At 42.9% G+C, this 12830-nt stretch overlaps 1 long non-coding RNA gene across 2 annotated transcripts in view; it reads left to right on the top strand.

Moving 5' to 3' along the window:
* Positions 1–4272: 4272 nt before the first annotated feature.
* Positions 4273–12830, top strand: part of LOC119151815 — a 161855-nt gene continuing 153297 nt past the window's right edge. For both annotated transcript variants that reach the window (XR_005105559.1, XR_005105558.1), the window contains exon 1: positions 4273–4680. This is a non-coding gene — a long non-coding RNA (uncharacterized LOC119151815). The remainder of the gene's footprint in view (positions 4681–12830) is intronic.

Here is a 12830-nt window from a genome sequence, read left to right as displayed (position 1 = left end):
ACACAGAGTATTTTCCCCAAGAAAGTAGTTGTCAGGTTGATAATTTTAGAAGGTGGGCAGTATTCTGCATTGCGCATCAACTTTTGCTGTCCCTCAAACTGGAGGCAGAAGGAAGCACATGCTTCCAATCCAAAAGGGTTGCTGCAGCAAATGACCTGATTTTTTTGAGAAAAAAATCATGCCTCTCATAGAGAGATTTGCACCTGCTTTTCTTGTGCTCTTTGGCAATGAGAGAAGGCAACTGATAATATGGACTCTGGGGTGAAAATCAGTGGGTGTGCTGAGTGAGTAGTGGGGGGCTGGTGCTAGCTAGAAAGGTCCATGAGGAGTCCCTGGTTGAGATGATGTGAAGGGTTCTATGCAGTCAAGGGTGACTTGTCCCCGCAGGAGGAGCAGCTTGTCGCGGGATGTGAGGGGAATGATGGGAGGGCAAACACACTGGCACTGCTGCTTGTTCTTCGCCAGTTACTCTGCAATAAAATGATGACCAAAGAGGTAATAGTGCTCAGGAACATGCTTGGGAAGGCTGGCTGAAGGTGCTGAGAAGGACAGCCAAGAGGAAAGATGGGAAGCTGCCCTTGACATCTTTGGTGAACAATGGAGCAAAGCTACCTGGTATTGAGTTTCATCTGCTGGGGTAAGACTAAGGCAGGTGTCAGGGCTGTGCATGAGCATTGCCACCTGTAGGGTTTCTACAGATCAAAGTTGGTTGTATGGTGCTGCCAGCTCCAAAACACCACCTGGTCCAGTTCCTGCTGTTCGTGTTGTAGCATGTTGTACCAGGCAGGTGTTCTGGCTGGCTGCTTCTCTGGTGAGACTCTTCTTGTCTCATTTTGGCTGTATTGCACTGCTGAGGGCTTACAACAAGGTGATTGCATGTAAACTATTATGTATGACTGTTATTCTATTATTATAGGGTTGTAGTGTGAATCTTTGCCAAATGGAAACCATTATCATTATTATTTACATTTTATTCTGAGGATGCCCTTGGTGCTGCTGCTGTAGTTAAAAGGCTGAGCTGAGTGGACCAACCTATTCACCAGATCATAAATTAAGCTAATCCTTTGCAACTTGTAACACTTCTCGCCTCTCACCTATAAAGCAAGGTGGTTTGATTTAAGTAAATGAGATTGATTGTATTCCAAAACCAATCCGCTGTTCTAACTCTTCCCCAAAGAGAAGGGTTTCTTTGCTTTTCTTGAATTGGTCCTGGTGGTGAGAAGCAGAAGGAAGCATGTTACAAACACTTGTTAGTGAGCTGCTAGTTCTGATTTCAGAGACTCCAAATCAGTTAAACCAAAAGTTGTTTCCCTGAGCAAAAGATCTTAATGGGTTACATGGTAAGCTTGTTTCTCAGCCCTAATGACCTTTTCCTTGTTTTAATTTTGCTGGCAAGTGTTCAGATATGGTCAATATTTTCCATTGCCTGCCTATGTTAAAGAAGTTTATACAGTTTAAATGCCATGAAATATTTGAAGTGCCTTTATTTGGGTCTGATGATATGGAGGCTTATTTTCATGTTGAGTTCTGTGATTGTCTTTACAAAGTGGGCTAGAGATCTTTGCCAGGGTTTTTCCAGGAGCCTGTCAATGCTAACAAAGCGCGCAGAAAACAATCAAGCATGAGAATGTGAAATCAAAGAATCATGCCAGCAAAAATCTCTCCTGAGCTGGCACCAAGAATCCTAGCAAGGCCCTGTCAATGCCTGCACCTAAGAAGGGCAATATTAAAAAGCAGAGCTGGCAGCCTGAGCAATAAATCCCTGTCTAATCTGGTTTGCATGTTCCTTCTGCAGAAACCAGATCTTCTTAGATGGAGTTTTTCAATATCCGTATTACAGGATTGTGTAAGAAAAAATTGCTCATTAGTTTCAGGATATGTTACCTCTTAACCAGCTTCTGTGAGCAAACTAGGAAAGACAATAAGGAGAGTTAAGGAGACTTGGAAGGTTTTCGATTGATAAGTGTGCTGGTGGGTCGAGCTTGCTTTTTGACTGAAAGCGTTGAGATGAAAACACTGCCCTGGAAGAGGCTGTTTGTTATTTGGTTTTGACTTTTTGTGGGGATGCTGCTTGTTTTGTTGAATAGTTCTGTCTTAAAGCGTTGCTGTCCTTACATGGCCTGATCATGGCTATAGAAACTCCTGATAGATTTAACTACTTGAGGCCTATCCTGATGTATCTCTTGGGAAAAACAGGTTTTAGTTACACAGGTAATAGGACTGAAGTAGCTAAGTGGATTCACGGTTTATTTTCAACAAATATTTTTTGTTAGTTTTTTGAAAGGTATATGCCAAAACTCACATTTTATATTCAAATTTTAACTGATTTAAGCTAAAGTAAAACCAAGAACCTCAACAGTTTGTGCTGTTTCACGGGTGGGGGAAAACCAGAGTAGTTTCCAGGTCATGTGTAACTGGTTTTTGTGTGTGTTTTGTTGGTTGTTTTTTTTTTTTTCTTGAATGGTTCTTGAGAAGCTTCTTTGTGTTCTTGTACTAAAAGTATCAAAACCAGAATTACGATGTTGTATACCCTGATTGATTTACAAGTGAGGGAAGAGATTCTGATTTACAATTTTATTATGCAGATTCTTGCTCATGCCTGGTTTCCCCAGAAGTAAGGGAGTAGGCCAGGAGCAAAGGTAGTTTTAGTTAGAAAGACCATCGTACTGTATAGAATTCATGGTAGTTGTAGTGCATGGCTGAGAGGAACGTACAGTGCTGTATGTAATTGACAAGCATTCATATCTTCACAGTTTTGAAGATCACTTATTAATCAGCGTAATTGCTTACAGGACAGCAGGCTGCTGGCTTGTGCTTTTTTCTCAAGGAGAAAGAAAATCTTTTAAAGGTGACTTTTATTCTCACCTGATATTAATGTTTTAAGACCTTTTGAATCAAAGTAAATAAACAAACTAGACTTCCTTGAAGATGGAGGGAGTTTCCTCTAGCTGTTGAAATATATGCTATAATTTTCAAAGTACGATCAGAGGGCCAAGTTCAACACTAATTTTGAAACAGCTTTGCCAGTTAAAGAAGTTAATTCTAACAAACAACAGAGGGACAGTGATATTATTTTTTTTAAATTGTTGCAGCTGCCTCACATAAAAAGCCATGAGACTGCTCCTGTACATACACTGTGATGCTGGTATGTGTGTCTGTGATTACATGTTGTCTTTTCTAATCTAAAGCTCGCACAGGAGGCATACTTGGCATCTCTTAAAGATGAGTAAAATTTAACTTGGCATCTACCAGTGAATTGAGTCAAAAGGGGCTCTGGAAGAGTGTTGAATTAGAGAAAAAACCATGGAATTGCACTTTTTAAGCTTGTTATAGAAGTACATTTTTTAAGGTCTGAAAGATTTTATGCAGAATGCAGCCTCAAAAGAGTGAAGTAGGGAATGTGAATCTTTGTTTTGCAGACTAATATAAACCGAAATACAGAGTTATTTACTACTTGTACTGTAACAGCTATAGAGAGAATAAAGTTTTGGAGCCTTTAGTCTTAAACCTATGATCTAGTGAGTGAAAAACACATGCTACATGGGTACAGGGATGTCTCAACAAGCATTTTAGAGCTTTCAAATACACACTACGATGAGTGTCTTTGAAATACTACTTGTCAGACAAGATTTTCCCATTGAATGGTAATACTATGAAATTTCATGTTTCTGTTCCTATCCTCCATTTCACTTGTCTAAATTCTAAACAGCTATTCAGTAGATTTAGGGATGGAGGGTTTTTTAAGTTTTGTTTTAGGTTTGGGTTTGGTTTTTTTTTGGTTTGTTTAAAGAAAATGTAGGCATTCTCTGAGAAGCAGTGCTTTTTGATTATTTCAAAGAAATGCACTCCATAAAGACTGGGTACATGTTAAAACCTTCGCAGCTTGGAATAAATCAGGTTTAGGGCTGAATTTAAGAATGTTTTGTACTGCTGTTTTTAAAAATATACAGAATCTAGGATTCTTCAGTATTTCACGTTTACTCATCTGTCTGTGATGCTCAGTGAGAAACGAGCAATAAAATATGAAAGGGAACAGGTGCACAAAGACTGATGCTGCCTGAAAGGAAAGCCAATTAAAAGCAAATAACCTAAACATTTTAGGTGGCTCCAGAAGAGGGTTGTGGAAGGTCTCCTTGGGGAGATGCTCTCGGGGGGAGCTGCTGGTGGAGTGGCCGAGGCCACCCAGGAGATGGTGCTGTTGAACCGGGGAAGCGGCACAGCTCTGACCCAGAAGCATCTTTCAATGCGGTCCTCCCTGTTTTCCATCTGTGTTTCACGTTATTCTTTGGAGTCCTCGTTTTCTTTTGGGAGAAGGTACCAGTGTTGAATCCGGAGCGTATCCCGGTCTGGTATGCAATGCCATTCCCAGACAGACAGCCCTATGCCCTCGATGGAGATGACGCTAGTGCCTGAAGGTGATGTTTTTTCCTTGGACTGCGTGGCTGGCGAGATGGTAACGCTGAGGCGGGGAGCAGCTTCACAGCTCATTGCCCTCATCAGAGCAACCGCCTGAGAAGCACCGTGCCAAAGCCAAGCGCTCGCCGGGTACCCGCTGCATCGCTGCGAAGGGCGGGGAGCAGCGCGCCCGCTCGCCGGGGCTCCTCGGGGACCCGCTGCCTGCCAGCTTCCCTCTGCCGTCCTCTGAGGCGGCCTGTCCCCAGATACACGTGTCTGGGAAAGGTAAGTGCCAGGGCGGCTCTGTCGCTCCCTCGCGAGGACTCGCCGGGCCGAGCGTGGGCTGCAATGCCTTTTCGCCCCTGGAGTACGGCGGGTGCGGGGTGCGCAGGGCAGAGGGTGCCACAAGCCCCCGAGGGCGCGCAGCTCCACAGCACCCTCGCCCCTGCCCTTGGGGCACAAGGCACCCACCTCCCTCCTGCGCTGGTGGGCCACGGTGCGCGTGTGGGTCTGCAGCCTGCTCAGGGCGGGAAAATATGAGGTGGCCAAGAGGAATCTGGGTTTCTCCCAGGCCAGGGTGTCTCAGCAGAGCAAGAGGTCAGATGGATGTGGCTGTCTTTTCTGTTGATTTGTGTTTCATTAGCACCCTCTGGTTGGGTTCAAAGGCTTCACGTCTGGCCAGGAAAGAACAGGTCAGCGGGTGCCCTGGGAGGGGCTGTGGCAGCACGAAGGCATGAGAGTGGGTATTTGCAGAATATTTACTGGAAGAGTTCAGTGAAGGCCTTTTCCCCAGTTGCAGGAGGGCTTACATCTCTGGCGTTTCTGCACGCTTAAACAGACAGTAACTGGGGTTTTATATGTGGTATAAATCAGCAGCTCCAATTCCCCAAGTCTACCTGAGCTGTTTTCTGTCTCAGTGGGTATTACCAAAATTAGGTCTTTCTGCGTTCCGGTGCAGAGGCAGGAAGCAAGTCCACTGCAGGTGTTTGGGTGGCTTAGCAGGCCTCGCGAAGCGCAGCTGCCGTTCTGCTGTGGCGCCATTATGAGTGCCTTGCACCCAGCTCTGTGGCTGAGGTGAGCGTGGCCGGTGGCGGCAAGGGGACAGGCGAGGAAGGAGCCGTCCGCGGGGAGGGTGGCCCAGCCAGGCCGTGTGTGGACCCTCCAGGGAGGCCGGTGCTATGGGAATCTAAGGACTATATCTGTTGTGCTGCATTTCATTTCCTCTCTTCCTAAATCATTGACAGCAACTCAATGGCCAGAGGTAGGATGATTTTTTTAACTGGTTGTTGGGTTTTTTCAACTGCTTGCAAACAATAAATGATTTAAAGCTCAGCTGACACTTTTTGGGGGCTTTTACTGCATGAGGAATCATTTGGCAGGGCATGAGGAAGGAGCTGTGGAGAGAAGGGGCTGAGGAACAATGTTTTCCAGTGGTTGTTAGGTGTGTCAGCAGCAGGAAGTCAGAAGAAAATACTGAAAAAGCCTCTTTTTAGGAAGAGCAATTTAGGAAGGAGCATAGCAGCAATAAAATAGCCCAAAACAAGCCTGTTCAAATACCTTTGCTTTTCATGTGAACTTGAGGTATAGTTCAGCTTGCTGTGCTGAGGAACTGTCAAGTTTTAGGGCTGGAGCTGGCTGTTGCTCAAGCATCAGGAGTGAGTCCTGTTGAACAGGAGGTGGTTTAGGGCTCAGGCCACAACTTTAACTTGGCCAGCATGGTCTTGCACATCTCTGCCTCTGAAAGATGAGATCTTCCTACGTATTCAAGGGGAGTCTCAGCAGGCACTAGACAGTAAGTTACATATTTTGTTTTAGGGACCATTTTGCACTGAACTCTTGGATAAAGTGCTAAGGATCAGCATAATGTCTCAAACCTAGGAGACCTCTCTCTTCTAAGACCCCAAACCATCGAGCTATAGTGTCAGGCTTGCTTTCATCTCAGAAGCTTTGTGGTTCTTTCTGAGCCAGGAACTCTGCAAGTGGAACACTGTGCTCTCCTCCCCAGCACCTGGTACCCTGCCTGGTGGCTGAATGCTCCATTTGAGGTGGCCAGTGCTGGCTTGACCTCCCTTGCGTGCAGCCTTTCCATGCCCAGAAGCGAGCACTATAATTGCTACTACACTGTTGCAGAAAAGCAGCTTCCAGCACCAGGTTGTTACTGGTGTGGATTACACGCTCCAGGTTTGCCAGCTACTGCCTTGTTTCGGCCTTTGGCAGATCTAAAACAGGAGATAGGTGCCTTTTTTTTTCTGCCAGCATGGAACAGAGCCATAAGTAGGTATGGGATTTCAGATCAAAGTTCTCCCTTTTTTACGTGGCTAAATCCTGATATCCTGAATTTTTTTTTTTTTGTTCTTAATCTTGCGCAATATGAAGGAAGGAATTGAAGACAAGATTGCATCTGAAGCTGCTAACAGATATATTAATGTAATATGGTCTGGTAGCTTAGTGAGAAGTAAAATACAGCAAAGTGACTGAAATCTCAACTTCAGAACATCTGGGGTTTGGTCACATTGGGAGGGTTAGTCAAGAAAGCTCCTGAGGGAAGAGTACAGGAAGAAAAATCCTTAAAGGTGCCATGACTTCCACTTAAGGACAATAACAGAGTCTGGAGGGCATGTATGTTGCTAACAAAAATAATACTAAGCAAGGAAAGAGGAAACCAGTACAGCTGAATGCAAGGACTGGAGAGTTTTTGGAGTCAAATGGGAATCCTTCCAAATCTGAAAATGTAACCCTAGCTTTCCAATACATTGGTTTATTAATTAACATAAAGACTAGATGGAAGGGAAATTAAAAGGAAATATGGTGGACTGCAAACAGCTAAAGGTATAAAATAAGAATGCTTCAGGTCTGTCTGTCAGAAGAGTAGGAATAATTAATGGGTAGCTCAGAAAATGGATCACTGAAGATTAAAGGCAGAAATTAAGATAAAGACATTGCTGAGAATTTAAATTATTTCTTTGCATCGCTCTTCAGCACAGAGAATATCAGAGCAATACCTACTGGGACTTGCTCTTTTCTGGTAATCAAGATGTGTCCAAAGAAGAGCTGGAACAAATCGATAATTTAAAAAGCAGCAAATCGTCAGCTCCAGATGGTACATTGAAAAGTTCTGAAGGAGCTTAGTATGAAATAGCTCTTCTGCAGCAAAAATATGCCTTCCTTAATTAAAAACAGCTATTTCATTGAAGAAGTGGAGGGTAACAATTTATCCAAAGTTAAAAAGGGATTGAAATAATTTGAGGAAGCACACACTCTCTTTATCCAGACATACATTTCTGTTTTATGAACTGGTTGAAAACAGTATGTAAAGTAGGAAGAAAAATAAAAAAGAAGATGGTGTCATGATAGGATGTAAAAAGCAAGGTTTCTGCAAAGAACAATTATGCCTCGTCATTAATCTGTTGGAACTCTGATTGGGCCAGTCTTGTCGCAGACAAAGCAGAAGCAACCACTGTAGTTTAGATAAAGCTCAAAGGACCTTTGGCCTTTGTAGGATACTGGGAGTCAGAGAGGTGAGCTTGTTGCATACCTCTTGGCTGACGTGACCATGCCAGGCTGCATGTCCAAAAAGCCCTGACCATCCTTGGCATTTCCATGCAGCACCAGTCCCATAACTTGTTCCTGCTCCGCGATGGTGTTATCCCACATCTGTGACATGAAGTCCTGCTTTCAGCTGTTCTGGGAGGTGAGAAACCAATTAAGGGGGTGAGTGATCTGTTTCCACCCTCTGAGAGAGGTTAGCTACAGGTTGTTTCTGTGTGTCTGTTAGGTTTATGAGTCTGAAAAGGTGAATATTGTTGAGAAAGCTGACACACTGCTTTTAAGTTCTACAGAGGATGTAAAGGCTATTCTGGGCAACTACAGGTGGGCAGAAACTAGGAGTTGAGTATCAGTGGCAGCTGTGGTGGGGAGCCCTTCCTGCAGGTAGCACCAAGATAGCTTTGAAGTAGATGCATACATGGGGAAAGGAAAATATTAACAAAAAATTTAAGACTCTCCAACTTGTCAGGTAAAGCCAGGGGCTGGCTGGCTGAATCCTCTTTACCACTGTCCATGTCACTCACTAAAGTATGTACAGTACTATTTATTATATTTTTTTAAGAAGGTATCTTGCATTAGTTATGCAACAGGAGGAATTTTGTACTAGGGAAATAGAAAATGGCAAAGAATCCAACATCAGAATAAGAAGAGGGAATGTATTAATCCCACTCCCCCCCCCAATGCCATGCATAAATTAGTTAGATACAGTTTCAACGTCAACATTAACAACATCCCTGTATGTTTATAGTGAATACTTTGGATGAGCTGAGACGAAAATATCATCAGAACCCATACCTTTACCTTTAACAATGTGACTTTTTTCTATTTCAATTTTATGTAAATTGGGATTATTTGTGGCCTCCTCATGGTGTTCTTTGTTCCCATGTGCTCTTCAAATGTACCCACTTGATTCCATGCTGCCAGTGAAGGCTGACAAACTGCCCATTTTACCCAGAAAAATATCTCAGTAGGATTCTGTGGAACAGTTTAAAAAGAAAAAAAACAAACAACAAAAAACTTCAACAAATATTTTGTGCCTGGACTCTTTGTTAGTAGAAATTAGCAGTTTTCATCAACTTCAACCTTCAGTCTTTTAAGCAGACAACAGAACCACTACCACTTCTCCTTTATCCTTTGTTTCTGCCTGTCAGTCCTCCTCCATCTCTTCTGACCTCTGCTTCCATGTATTCATCCCTCATTTCTAGGATCTCCCCTTCCTTTCCTGCTTCTCCCAGGTGTGCGATGTTGCTTCTCTATGCCTGCTCCTGCCACCTTACAGCGCTGTCAGCTACAGCTGTACTGACTCTGGTGTCCAGCCAGAGTCAATTATGCCAGCAAGCTAATTAGAAGGCATAGGATGCTATGCCTCACTCTTGATATCTTTGCATCACAGTGTGCTCTGCTGATTAGGAAATTTTTTAATTTATAAATTTTATATATTTATAAATAATACTGATTTATAGTAACATTAAATGAGATAAATTAGGAAAAAAAAAAAGGTTTCTGGAATAACCCTGCTGTTTTTCTCTCTGCTCTGTTCTGTGCAATTGTTTTCATATCAATTAGTTCCAGTATACAGCACTTCTAGTGTTTCTCTGGGTATTTGGTAGGGAACAGCATCAGTCACAAGATGCCTGGAGAAGCATTATATTTATGGGTGATAAATAAGACTCTAGATTTTAGAAAGACCGTGTCTCATCTTTTCCTTTAAATTTTCTATGCAGTCACAGAAGGTGGGAAAGGATGGTGTAGAGGTGCCCAGGACACTTTTAAATTAGCTAATTTAGATGTGAACTCAGTTTAGCCATGGCAGCGTGGTGTAGAGGAGGTTGGCTGACGCACTCAGCTCCACAACAGTCAGGAGGGTCCCACTGCTCAGCTTTTTCAGTGCTCTTTTCTGCAAGAAAAGTCTCCCCTCTGTAATGCCATGGGGTGCTGTGGCTCATGTTGTCACACAGTAGATCAGTGGCTTGACATGACAGTTTGATGATATGCAGGCTTGTGGGCTTTTCCAGATACCAGATCCACAGTAGAGCTGGATTGCTAATACTTCAGGGTCGGTAGGTTTGGGTCCTTCCTTTCCATTTATGAAAGTGCCCATAACTGCCAAAGCTCAAGAGAACTATGAACCTACAAAAAACCTGAACCACTTCTACATCAATGCTATCGTCAAATGTTTCTTTAGAACTGGTTTCCATGTCTGAGTCTCAGATCAACATGCAGTGATCTTGTTACTTTTACACCAGCAAAATAACAGATAGCTCTGACATCTCTTCCCATACCCAAAACTGTTTTGGGCTGGATAACACAACAAGATGTTGGTGATGGTGGTCTAGAGCAATTCTCAAAACCACTTTATTCATCATTAACACAAAGAAAATTTTCCTTCTCAGTAGCAGGACTAATGAGTGGGAAATACAGATTATAGGCACAGTCTTGGGGAAAAATCTTTGTTTTAATTATCAGTAACATCTTATGAACTCTTCTGAGATGTCTAAATTGTGAAGGTTTGGCTAGGCTCCAACTAGCAGAAAAATATAGATATGTCTTCTGATCATCTTTCCAGAATAAGGCAAATTATAACTGTGCAGTTTATGATTCTTTTTTTTTCCCTGCCTCCCTCCCATAGATATAGGTAGGGCCTTTGAGTTGGTGGACAAGTTGTTTTTAATTTTTTATCCCCATAAATACTGGAATGGGAGAGTGAAACATCAGATCTTGTGTCTAGGAGAAATGGCTACATAGTTTTCTACTTGGAGAAGCCAAAGTTAAAAGAAAATTAAAGCAAATTTTTTCTCATAAGAGGTGTATTACTTTGATCAGGTATTGTGAGGTTTTTTTCCAGAATGCTGAGTTCAGCTGGAACTTTAGGTACTTGGTCACTTTGAAAGTCATGCCCAGGGTTTCTAAACCCAGGCAAAGGGTCGTCATGGTTTATGTAGTAATTCTGGCACTAAGGATGACATAGAGGCTCCCTCTTTGAGAGGGACCCTCTTACTTCAAGGACTTCAGGGGAACTTTGTTGTTTAAAGTCCTTTCTGCTCTGAGGTTAGCTGAATTCCACCAGGAAGCACAGTCCCCAAGTTCAACACAAAATGATGCAGCTCCAAATAGGACACTACATCTGAGTCCCCTCTGGATTATTATTTGACGCTTCATTTTTCTTGTGGAGATCACAAAGAGTGTGTGATAGAGCTCTAAGAGATCTCCTCTAAAGAGCACTGGGAGCTGATATCCTGAGAGGATGACAGGAAACTATCAGTTTGAATTTTATTAGGTAGGCAAATCCTTGTTTCACCATATCAGTAGTTGGGTTAATACTTCATTCTGTTCACTGTCCTGCCTTGATTGGAATTTCAAATTCTGAAGCCAATCTGATCACTCCAATTTAACTTCTGGTTTTTATACTTCTGTTTCCAGTTGACCACATTATGTGCCATCTTGCTTTTTCAGTCTGGATGTCTCCATTTACATCTTCTGAAAAGAAGTCTTTCCTGTTCTGGCAAGCAGAACATTCCCAGTGAGTCCTGGAGGCTGGTTTCTGCAGACTTGACTTTGAGATCATATCCTGGAGGATGGAGGTGTAGAAGTATAATTGGTTTCTCAGAGTTGATTTTCTCCTTCTATTAGCTGACCACAGATGAGCAATTTACTCACTTAAATTTAGATTGGCTCATGAGATTGAAAAGCCCTTACTTGCACTCATATTTTAAACATCTACCATTCCTTTATAAACAGGCAGTTGAATGATAATAAGTTTGAACCCAAAGTACCTATTCTCTTTACCACATTGAAATATAGCTGAAAGCATCCAAAGTTTGATGTAGCTGTTAAAAAGTGATTTACTGTTTTTCAAAACAAACTGCTGCTTTTGTTGATATGCCCCACTGGAGCTCAACAAATGTTTATTACTTTCATTGCCATGATAACACAAGCCCGTACAGTTTCTGATGAAATTCAAAGATGCACTTGCATTCTCTTCTGCTTGTAATTAGGACAGAGAAAACTGTTTAGGAGGAGACCCTGACCTCTTAAAGCAATTTTTATGGGGGCTGTCATGATGGCAGAGCAGGAGTCATGAGACTCTAGGCTTTTTTACTGATTTTGCTGGAGATGCCTCCTCCAGGGCTCAGGTTCCATTTCCTGTTACATCAAGGACTTAACCTAATTTTTGTAATCAATGAACTAACACTGATTAACCCATTGAGTATGGTTTGTCCTTGAGCCTCTTTCTGCAGCGCCAGTGATGAGTGACCAGAGACGCCAAGTTTGCTTGTGCTGTCTCTGTGTCCTCCTCTGGAAAATGGGCTGAATTGGTGTGATATACAGACTAAAAAGCACTTGGCTGTGGTGCTGCTGTGTCACAACTTGTGTGTAAAACCTGAGTAGGTTTTAACATGAGAGTTAGGCAAACATTGGCATCTGCATGGAAGTGTCTACATGCAAAACGTCTGTCTGTGCTCCAATCATAGTCAATGGTGGTCAGTCAGTGCTCTCAGAGGGTCCCAGAGAGGTGTGCAAGCACCAGGGGCTGAGTTCAATTGCTTAAACCTAGGTGACTGGTGCCATTTGAGATGCCCTGGAGTCAGTGGGACATCTATGACAAACTGAAGATTTGGCACAGGACTTTTGCTGTTCTGGAGTGGCAGCTGTAGGCCACACCAGAGACCTCTGCTATTTTACACAATCAACCCTCGTTGACTGTTTGAGGGTAGGCTGAATTGCTCTCAAGGGTCTGCTTACTGTATTGACAAAATCTCCCAGGGGCTGCAACCTGGACACATCACTCATGTGTAGACACCTTGATGGAAGCATTTTTACCTCTAGCTGAATCCATTCCCTTATGGCTAAAGATACAGGTCTGGCTCCTGGAGACATTTAGAGTTAAA

The sequence above is a fragment of the Falco rusticolus genome, chromosome 7 (assembly GCF_015220075.1).
Source record: "Falco rusticolus isolate bFalRus1 chromosome 7, bFalRus1.pri, whole genome shotgun sequence".
NCBI lineage: Eukaryota > Metazoa > Chordata > Aves > Falconiformes > Falconidae > Falco > Falco rusticolus.
The sequence above is the reverse complement of the archived record's forward strand: the minus strand, read 5'-3'. Positions and strand labels throughout refer to the sequence as shown.